Consider the following 11167-nt stretch of genomic DNA (forward strand, 5'->3'; position numbering starts at 1 on the left):
GATTTTTTACATCTTTTGAGGTTTTGCAATCTGTTTTCAAAATAATTTTTTTTGTTGATAAGATCGTCTTGAAATTTTGAAATACATAGAACTATTGAAAGAATTTCTTTTTTGATAGTGGAGTAATTCTTTTAAGGGCCGGTCCACACACCACTGTGGTACCTAACTAACTGTTCTTGAGATGACTCAAGTGGGATTTGCTTTAACACACCACCATACCCAATATTCGAGGCATCTGTCTCAATGATAATTGATGTTGTGGGGTTAAGTATTGAAAGATAGGGAATATTTTTGATTTCTTTTTTGACTTTTTGAACTGCAAATGTGTGCTCGTGAATCTATGGGTCAGGGTTATTTTGTAATCTTTTGACTAAGGGGCACAGATTTAACGTATACTTTTGACAAAATCGGTCACATAATTGACACAACCTAAAAAGCGTTGCAAACTTATTTTATCAATAATTTCATTAGAAAATTTGTCTATGAAATCAAGACTTATTTGAATTGAAGTTAAAGATATTTAAATTTCTTTTTCAACATGAAGATATTTAAATTTCTTTTTTAATTTTATTTTGAAGTTCTGAAATTTTTTCTTGAGAAGAAGATTCTTACAATTTTAATTTGAAAAATAAATTTATTCAACTATTCCCAATGCCTTCTGAGATAGAAAGAAACATGTTACTTCTCTTCCTTACAATTTTGATTTTCATGAATCAAATATTCCTACAAAATCTCGTCCTATTCAAATGAATAAAGAGTTACTTGATTTTTGTTTCAAAGAAATCAATGATTTACTTGAGAAAATGTTTAATCCGACCAAGTAAATCTCCTTGGAGCTATTCAGCTTTCTATGTCAATAATTCTGCTGCAATTGAACGAGGAGTTCCTCATTCGGTTATCAATTATAAATCTCTTAATACTGCTCTTCAATGGATTAGATATCCTATTCCTCAAAAGAAAGATATTTTAAATCGTCTTTGTAAAGCTGTCACCTTTTCAAAATTTGATATGAAGTCAGGTTTCTGATAAATTCAAATTAAAGAAAAAGACAGATACAAGACTACCTTCAATGTTAATTTTGGACAATATGAATGGCATGTTATATCATTCGGTCTCAAAAATGCTCTCTCTGAATTTCAAAAAATTATGAATGATATTTTCAATCCTTTTTCAAATTTCATTAATGTTTACATTGATGATGTTTTTATATTTTCTGAAAATATAGAACAACATTTTAAACATATTCATACATTCGTTCATGTTATCAAGAAAAATGGTTTAACAGTTTCTGCTAAGAAAATTATTTTATTTCAAACAAAAATACGTTTTCTTGGTCATTATATTCATAATGGTACTTTAACTCCAATTCAAAGAAGTTTTGATTTCATTGACAAATTTCCTAATGAAATTATTGATAAAACAAGTTTGCAACGCTTTTTAGATTTTGTCAATTATGTGGCCGATTTTGTCAAAAGTATACATCAAATATGTACCACATTATTCAAAAGATTACAAAACAACCCTAACTCATGGAGTTACGAGCACAAAGTTGTAGTTCAAAAAGTCAAAAAAGCAATCAAAAATATTCCCTATCTTTCTATACTTACCCCACAGCATCAATTATCATTGAGACAGATGCCTCGAATATTGGGTATGGTGGTGTGTTAAAGCAAATCCCACTTGAGTCATCTCAAGAACAGTTAGTTAGGTACCACAGTGGTGTGTGGACCGGCCCTTAAAAGAATTACTCCACTATCAAAAAAGAAATTCTTTCAATAGTTCTATGTATTTCAAAATTTCAAGACGATCTTATCAACAAAAAAATAATTTTGAAAATAGATTGCAAAGTCTCAAAATATATTTTACAAAAAGATGTGGAAAATCTTGTTTCTAAACAAATTTTTGCAAGATGGCACGCTATTTTGTCCTGTGTTGATTTCGAAATTCTTTATATACAAGGGAAATCAAACTTCTTGGCAGACTTCCTCACAAGAGAGTTCATTCATAAAAAGAGTGAAAATGGGTTAGGCTAAGCAAGTTGAAGAAGAAGATCAAAATCCGTTTCAAAAGAAAAAAAAGTAGAAAAAAAAAATTCTACTCATTTTTTCTCAATAAATGATCTCTTAAAAGATCATTCTCCAAATGAAGCTCAAGAAGCTTCTTCCTCCTCAAATACCCTTTCAACTTTTATCAAAAAACCTGACCAAAATAAGCTTAAAGAGAAAGCTACGCCTTCAAACTACAAAAAAGCCGTTCAAAGTTCTGGAAACTTCCTCAAATTAACCCTCCTCAAAATTTTCAATATTTTACCAAAAGTATCTTTGAAAATTGCCTTGATATGGAAACATCTTGGCTTCACAGATACAAAAATTCGGACGAATATCTTCCAAACATTTTTTCAATCAATTTTTGGTTCATGCCATCAAATATCAAAAAAATCCTGAGATTATCATGAGACAATCCTTTTGAAAATAGGATCAGCCATAATTTCTCATACTCGAGCTCCTCAAAATAAAGAAGAAACAATGTTTTCAAAAATCAGTATTCTTAGCGTATTGTTTTACGAAGACTGGGGACAAAACTCATGGGAAGAAAAGAGACTTAAACTCTCTTCAACATTTTGTACAACTTCTGAATATTTCAATTATTTTGATTATATCAATGCCTGGTACAGTTTAGACCTGTTACCCATTCATGGTTCATTCTTTTCAATCAAAATTGTCATCCTCATTTTCCAAAATGGTTTCAAACTTGGTTTGTGTATCATGGACTTGAAGATAAAATTTTGCCCAGTCTTACTCTTCAATGATATGAATACTTCAAAAGAGAGGCTAAAACAAAGCCTCAAGAAAATGTTTTGTTCCAATTTGCTTTCAATATGAAAGTTTCCTGAATCTTTTGCTGGATTTCTTTCTACTGCAGAATCAAAATGATGAAGACTTCACTTAAAAGATTACCAGAAGATTAAAAGTCAAATGGTGATCTAAATTCAAAAAAACAAATTGTTGTCCAAAAGCAGTTCAATCATGAATTCAAGAACAAAGAAATTTGGGTATCCCAAAATTCTAAAAGAAAGAACAAAATGATCAGGCAGATTTTCTGATTGAAAAACAAAGGATTATTTCAATATTATCAAAATGCAAAGATCCAAAAGAATTATTAGAAATTTATGAACAAATTTCTAAAAATGGATCTAAAAAAATCAAGTACTCAAGAATCTGATCAAGAATCTCAAGAGATGGACAATGGTGATGACCTAATTAATTTAGGTTATGATGACTTTCTTGCTCCAGAAAAAAGGTCCAAATGACTAAAAGAACCTAGTTTTCTTGAAGAATTGAGAAATTACAGGATCAATAAAACAAGGGAGATTCTATTCAAATTTTGCACGCCAACAAATCAGGTTTTTCTCAAGAGATTGCCGTCCATTCCAAGAAAAAGATAACTTCATTAAAGAAGAAATATTTCTTTTTTAAAGTTAGTCAAAAGATGGCTCCATTATTCAAGAATGGGTATCATTTTTCAAGATTTTTCATTATGTTGTTCCCACTCAACTATTCGAGATTCTTTCTGGCAAATGAAAAAAATTTCAAGTCCGGATTTCAAATATAAGAAGACTTCGTTCATTTCAAGACAGAGCAAAATTGGCAATAGAAGTTTATTTTCTTTTGTTATTTTTGTTCTCTAAAAAATTACTTCGTAATTTTTCAAATTCTGTAATCGTTCAATTATCAAATTATTAATAAAATTTCCTTTTTTAAAAAATTTCTATTCTTAATTTTGATATATATAGACTGCTATTTGAACTAATCCAAGATGAAGATATTTAAATTTCTTCTTGTTGGATTCAATATCTTCTTTTGTAAATAAATTAATGAAAGAATTTTGACTATTAATTGAAATAGTTTGTTCAATAGTTTTGATAACATAATTTTGAGAAGAATCAAATTTTCCTATTTCATAGATGGTATATTTATCCATCTTTGGAATAGTCCAATTTTGAAGACGTTGTTCAATTTGTGCAATTTGAAGTTCATGAGAATTGAAATTATTTGATGCAGATGATGCAGATGCATGATCAATTTCTTCTTCTGTTTGAAAAACATTTGCTCTATTCTCATTTGATTGATTTTCACGTTTATTTCTAGACCTCGATCTCCGTAACCAATCAGTAACTGAAGACATAATTGAATAAAAATGAACTTACTATTAAACAAAGTAAAAACAAAATAATAGGATTAACAGGTTCTCACTAAACCTACAACGGGACCACCCTTCAAACGCATACACCGACAACACGGGCTGACCAACGCTTAACAGCAGACGTTCAGGTTTGAACAAGGTTTTCTTAAATATCTTGTGTCTACAGTGTGATAACCAAACGAGGAACTCCTCTTTCAATTTCAGCAGAATTATTGATATAGAAAGCTGAATAGCTTCAAGAAGATTTACTTGGTCGAATTAAACATTTCTCAAGTAAATCATTGATTTCTTTGAAACAAAAATCAAGTAACTCTTTATTCATTTGAATAGGACGAGATTTTGTAGGAATATTTGATTCATGAAAATCAGAATTGTAAAGAAGATAAACAACATGTTTCTTTCTATTCCAGAAGGCATTGGGAATAGTTGATCAAATTTCTTTTTCAATTTTATTTTGAAGTTCTAAAATTTTTTCTTGAAAAGAAGATTCTTGCAATCTTTTTTCCATTTTTTGAAATTGACTTTCTTCTTTAAGAAATTGAATATGATTTTTCTTTAAATTAATATTGTTGATAATTTTTGAAATAACAGCTTCTTTTAAAGAATTAATATCTTTATAAGAAGGAGGATTTGTAAATTCAAAAAATATTTTTTGACCAAAAACTTTTGTAGTTAATCCTTTATAATCGGTTTTAAAATGATAAATTTGAACAATAAAAGGTGTACCAAGAATAACTTCTTGATCCAAATCTTTTACAAGATATATATATATAAAAGATTCTAGAGAATGTTAAGAACGTGTACAACAAAAATAGAAAAGAAGATGAAGGTCTTCCTAAGGAGCACTAATCAAGGATTTATTTCAACAGGCATGATTCATGTACTTGACATCAAGTTTATTGAAATAAGACTTAGTTAATTCTATATATAAATATTTATATAAATATTTTAAGATAATAACAAGCAATACGTCCTTTCAAAATTGGAGGAAAATTGTGTACTTAACTTGAATTGTACTGAACATATTAAGCAATTCAGAGTTAGGACAAAAGACAGAACCTCGACTAGTTGAGCAGATTTACTTCGTTCACTAAGCCCAATAATCGATTCAACAGATATCTAACAAAGAAACAAATTAAAATAGAAAAACACATAAAAGCATAAGAATATGAGAGGAATTAATGAAAACAAATATAAATGCTCAGTATCAACATGTGAAAATCACTTACAGTTTTGACATATGGAAAATCATTTTCAACAATGACACTCGCTGCCATTGTAGTCCTATCACTGTCGCAAACAAATAAAACTTAGTAAATCAAAGGCATGAAGTGTAAAAGAGACTTTAATCATTAGGTCTTTTGTTCCATTTTCAGATTTAGTCGTTCCAGTGTCGGCATTTTCAAATATGGTAGCATCCTATAATGCAGAATGTTCACCACTTTCCCACTTTTTCAGCTTATTTTGTGACCTTCTTAATAGCTGCTTCTTGCCTTGCCCTCTCCTTTTCCATTGAAAGTTGAAATGCGGGAGCAAGTTCAAGATCCAGGTTTAGATCCACACCAGATTGAAACCAGATACTTCACCCGTCGCTGCTGCTATGGCAACGGCAAAACTACTTCCCCTCTCGATCACCAATAGAAACATGTGTATTTCCAACAATTTCCATATTTAGTGATTGAAATTTTGAAGGAGAATCAATAACTATATTATCACTCTTAATAGAAATAACTAACTTCATTTACGATATTGGGTATTTAGAATTACATTTACTATGATCCTGACTTTCAATTACAAATCTGTTATTCATAACATAATAGAGATTGAAGACTACAAAGATTTGAAAATACATAAAAAAATGAGCTTTGCAATCAACAAATGATGTAATATCAAAAATGCAATAGCAAGCTTAGATTTCTTCACCTTAACTCTAGCCCACCTATCAACCAGCCAAACGAGCTCGAGATACAATAGCTCTGCCACACAAGAATCTAAGGAAAAGTATATTGAAGAGGAAAATCCAATATCCAGAAAAGGAATTCAAGAATCAAGATTAAATATCCGGAAGACAAGATTCAAAGATTATATTTTAAGATTCAATGTCCAAGATACAAATCAATTAATCAAGGTATGTTCCGTATTAATTATTTTTCTTGATGATTTGATATGGAGATCTTGACAATTATGTAAAGTTTATAAAATTTAAATTTCATAATTGTTTAACAAGTAGCTCCAGTAGAAAGATGATATGAGAAAAGTTTGTAATTTTTTTTCTATTTAGTTATGGTTGAAATTCCACAAAAGATGACACGGTTGAATTGGGAGAAGGAAATGGGATTTTTGATGCATTAGACTGTATTAAATATAATTAAAGAAGAAAAAACTTAATTTTTTCTCTGTTATATGATTTATAATTTTTTTTTCCTCCAAATAATTCTTTATAATATGAAAGTGTGGACTTTGACCATTTGGCAAATGGGGATGTAAACCAAGTTGCAAAACCATCGCATTTTGCTGACATTTATTTCAAGTGTGCATTGATTCCATGCGTTGAACTTGATCAAAATATCAAAAATTTTATGCGAATTTTGTGCATTTCATCCCTAACCTTTGGAGACTCTTTCTAATCCATCCCAAGTTAATCGATCTTTATACTTTTAACGATTTCCAATTTAGATGTTAAATCACCACGTGAATTATCCGCACATGACATAATTTCCCAAGAGCGAATTAGTCATAACCTTTCTTATATCATTTCCACACAATTGGAGAATGAATTTGTATCCCTAACCTAACTCATCCCTAATATTTAAATAAATTAGCATAATGGTACGACCCTTTTAACCTGATTGAACATTATTGATCCTCCAACCTTTGAAACTAAACATACTATAATACATACTCGTTATATACAATGATTTTGGTTTCTCGTATACTAATATTTCTTATTCCTCTAGAGGTAAAATTTCACATTTTAAATTTAACATGTTCGATATTAAATTGATACAACAAAAATATCAAACAAATCATAATTCACACAATATACCATACAACAAATCGACAAATAGCGATTCTAATTCCAAAGCACGAGGATAGCGGTGCGAAAGGGTTTTGGGATTTCTTGTTATATAAAATAAATCTGTCCTTTGTTTCTAAGAACCACAGAAAATGTGATAAATTTTCCCATCTAGTGACTATTTTGCCCATGGAAAATTATGTCATGTGCGATCCGCGTGGAGGTTTAGCAACTCAATTGACAGAAATTGTTTGAAAGAATGAATTGTGCAAAGATCCCTAAAGGTTTGGTAAGAGTCTCCAAGGGATGAAAATTTTCCATTTCTAATCTAGAGATAATTAATGCACTTTTAAAATACCATGTTGGGATTTTTCTCGTTTAAATTATTAATATAGAGTTTAATTATATTTCTTTTGGGACAAAGACATTATTTTCTTGGTTTACTTTGACCATTTTGTGATGCATGTCATCATTGTCTCTATCAAGTTAGTTTGTCAAGTCAATTGTCGGCCAAATAATTTTGTGCTTCCAGCCATTGGATCAACTCGGATGATCAAGACTATGCGGCCTCTCATTTTTAGGGTTCAAAATAAAGTGTAGTTTAAAGCTCTTATTTGGTTTAGATAAAAATTAGAATTTAAGTAAATTTTAATAAAAATTAATGAAATGCAGTATAGAAAAAGTGTGAATTCTATAAAATGTGTGATAAAATTAATTGTTATTTTTAACTTAAATTTTAATTTATTTTTGTAGTTGAATCAATCAAAGGCAAATCTCCTTTTTGTGAAACGTTCCGCTATCTTGTTCTACACCTTTTCTTCGTGATTTCTCATAAGTGAACCTTTTGCTCCACACCATTTTAAAATAGAGCCAATCGGTTCTCTACTTCTTTGTATAGTTGCACAATTAATACACAATCACAAAAGTATCGATATCTAAATGAACTTGTCATGTCACTCACATAAAAGCATGTCCAATTTCAAATTAAAAATAAAAGCTAGATTAAAAGAATCACGTAATAATAAATTAGACGGGTTAAGATCATTATGAATTGTTGTGCAGTTATAAATAAATATTAAAGACAAACTTGTTACTTAAATTAAGTATAAAATCATTCGTACAGAAAAATGTGTGGATTCCAAGTTGTGATAAAAAATTTCAAAAAAATATCTCACCCCCTATTGTGTGTTGTCCGTGACATTTCCGAGAGTCACATTTTTGTACACACATCATTCCCCATTAAATTAAAGGCTCGTGATGAAAGTTATCGTGTGACGTTTTAGCTATCAGTCACATAACAAATCAAAGACAACTTTTTAATGCTGGAACAAATATTTTATTATATATAATGTCATTTGCTATATTTTATTATACACAGTGGCTTTTGTGAATGGGCTTTGTCTAATTATTTGGCCTCAGCAAAAAGTCATCTGAAAACGTGAACGCACAATTTTGTTCCGCACTGCGTTTTAGAATGGCCGCTGCTATATCCTCAAGTTGATTTCAAATAATTCTTTTATTAATTACCTATTTGGTGGGAATAAAAATTGATAAAAGTATGTAATTAAAAAATTGTGAATTTTATAAAATATGTGATTAAAATTAATTATTGACAACATGGACTAAAAGTAATTTTCACATATTTTTCCCTTTGCAATGAGAATCGTTCTCAAGAAAGCATTTGATCTGATATCAATTGCTACCATTACATTGAATATGACTATGTTGCCCGGACTCAAACACATCAACACTTTAATTTTTTTGAAAGTAGGAGATGGGCATATCAAATATACATTAACTTTAATTCTAATTTTTTAAAATTTTAAGTTTATAATGTGTTTTATCTTTAATTTTATATTTTTTTTTTATTACAGGACAAATCACATGTCACATAGATCACTTGTCCGAAGAATTTCTCAAAAGTTAGTGTTGACCCCGGAAATTGGTCCTTCCACGTAGCCAACTGAAAGCTACTCCACGTATTCCTCCCTGCGCACAATCAGCGAATAGTCAGGCGCACACGGTCGGAACCAACGGGGGGGGTGGCGGCCGTATACACTCAGACGGTCAAGTCAGGTTTGGGTGATCGGAACAGTACCCAGGGGCTATGCAAATCAACAATAAAGGGGGAGGAGAAAATATATAAACTTGCTATGGAGTGCTATATATTAAGAGTTTCATTACCTTTGCCTCTTGCCAAACCTTGGGTATTTATAGGTGGTATGAACCGTTGGATGTGGAACGCGTGTATACATCTGACGGTATGAAGCGTCTGCTCATAGGCGTTAATCAACCGCGTTCGTAGAGTGGGCGGACAGTTTGTTTCCTCTGAGTTGAATTGACATAAAGTTGATAAGTCACATCAACTAGCCTCATGGAGACGTCAAATCAATTTAAGCCTTAGGTGCAGGACAAATCTCAAATTGGCGACGAATCTTCTAACCGGGGTCCACTTAACCTCGACCTCGGAGGTGAGATGCTTCGGCAGATCAGTAGTAGGAATCGCTATATCACTTCGGAGAAGCTTCGGAAGGGTCGTTTTCAGGTCGGAATAAGTGGTACTGCGCGGGGTCCACTTGATCTCGACCTCGGAGGCGAGATGACACTTCGGTATCCGAAGCATATATAATCGGAGCATAACAGTTAGAAATTCAAAATAACATAAAAAAAGATAAATTGTTGACATACTAAAAATACAACCCAAATCGAATAGCCCAAGGAATGAAGCCCAACTGGACAATTCAGGATAATGGCTCAGATAGGATTATTAATGAATGCAATGAAAGCCCACGAACATGATAACATCATCGCCCAAGCCTGCAAGACGCCCAAGATCTGAGCGAATGAAGTGTTTTACAGTCGCCCAGAGCTATAATCCTGTTCTCGCCCAAACTTTCGAATCACTCAGGATCTTAGCAAACATAAGATGTTATGGTTATCCAGAAGTGCAGTTATTGAAGCAGTTATTGAGTAACCTTATCACGTTCCACGATTCAAGGAGTTCAGTTGAAGACGGTTGAACGACAAAGAGTAGTGGCAGCAGTTAGAGACGGCAGTTCCACGACAAGTTATCCACCATAAAGAAAGTGGGTAGTTATAAAGCAATCAAGCAGTTTTTAAGCGGTTGATCATGAAGAAATCATCAAGAGAATATAAAAGGAAGAGAAGACATAGAGCAAAAGGAGACTGAAAAAAACACTCTCAAATAGAGAATATGTAATTTCAATTTCTTAGTTTAAACTTAAACATTTCTTTTCAGTACTCGTGTGCTTGCGCCCCTTGGAGGCATTCTGTTTAGTTTCAATTGTAAAGTCATCGCCAATAAAACACTCATTTTTGGGACTTTGTCTCAAGATGTTTGTTCCTTATACAATCGTTTGATCCTTTTTTTAATTGTTAGCGACTACCCGCGCAAAACAATTTGGCACGCCCAGTGGGACCTTGGTGTTTGGTGTTGAAGATACAAAAGGTGAAATAATATGCCTCGAAAATCTTATAAGGAAGCAAGTCAGGGAGGAATCCAGTCTGTGATCGAGCGATATGAGGAGCAGCATAGCTCTCCACGAACAGATGGACAGAATCAGAGCAATCATAGTCGTTACGAACCAATGACAGAGTTGAGTCCTCAAACTATGCGTGCATTACTTGGAGAACTCACACAGGATGTCATTGAACAGGTAAATCTAGGAAATATTCATAATATGGAAAGATTTATCCAGAATGAGAATGCACATTATGACAACATGGCCAAACAATTGCATAATTTGAACGAAATAATGAAAAAGTTTATAGGCGAAATTTGTTAGCCAGTCGTGCCTCTTGCAAATCATTTTCAAACTAGGACAATTGTGGGACATAATCCCCCAGTCCTAAATCCAAATCAAGGGGTAGAACCACCTTTTGGTCCCTCTACTTCAAACAAGGGGGATGGTTTAATGCTAAATCAGA

This window comes from Olea europaea, chromosome 17 (genome assembly GCF_002742605.1).
Source record: "Olea europaea var. sylvestris chromosome 17, O_europaea_v1, whole genome shotgun sequence".
NCBI lineage: Eukaryota > Viridiplantae > Streptophyta > Magnoliopsida > Lamiales > Oleaceae > Olea > Olea europaea.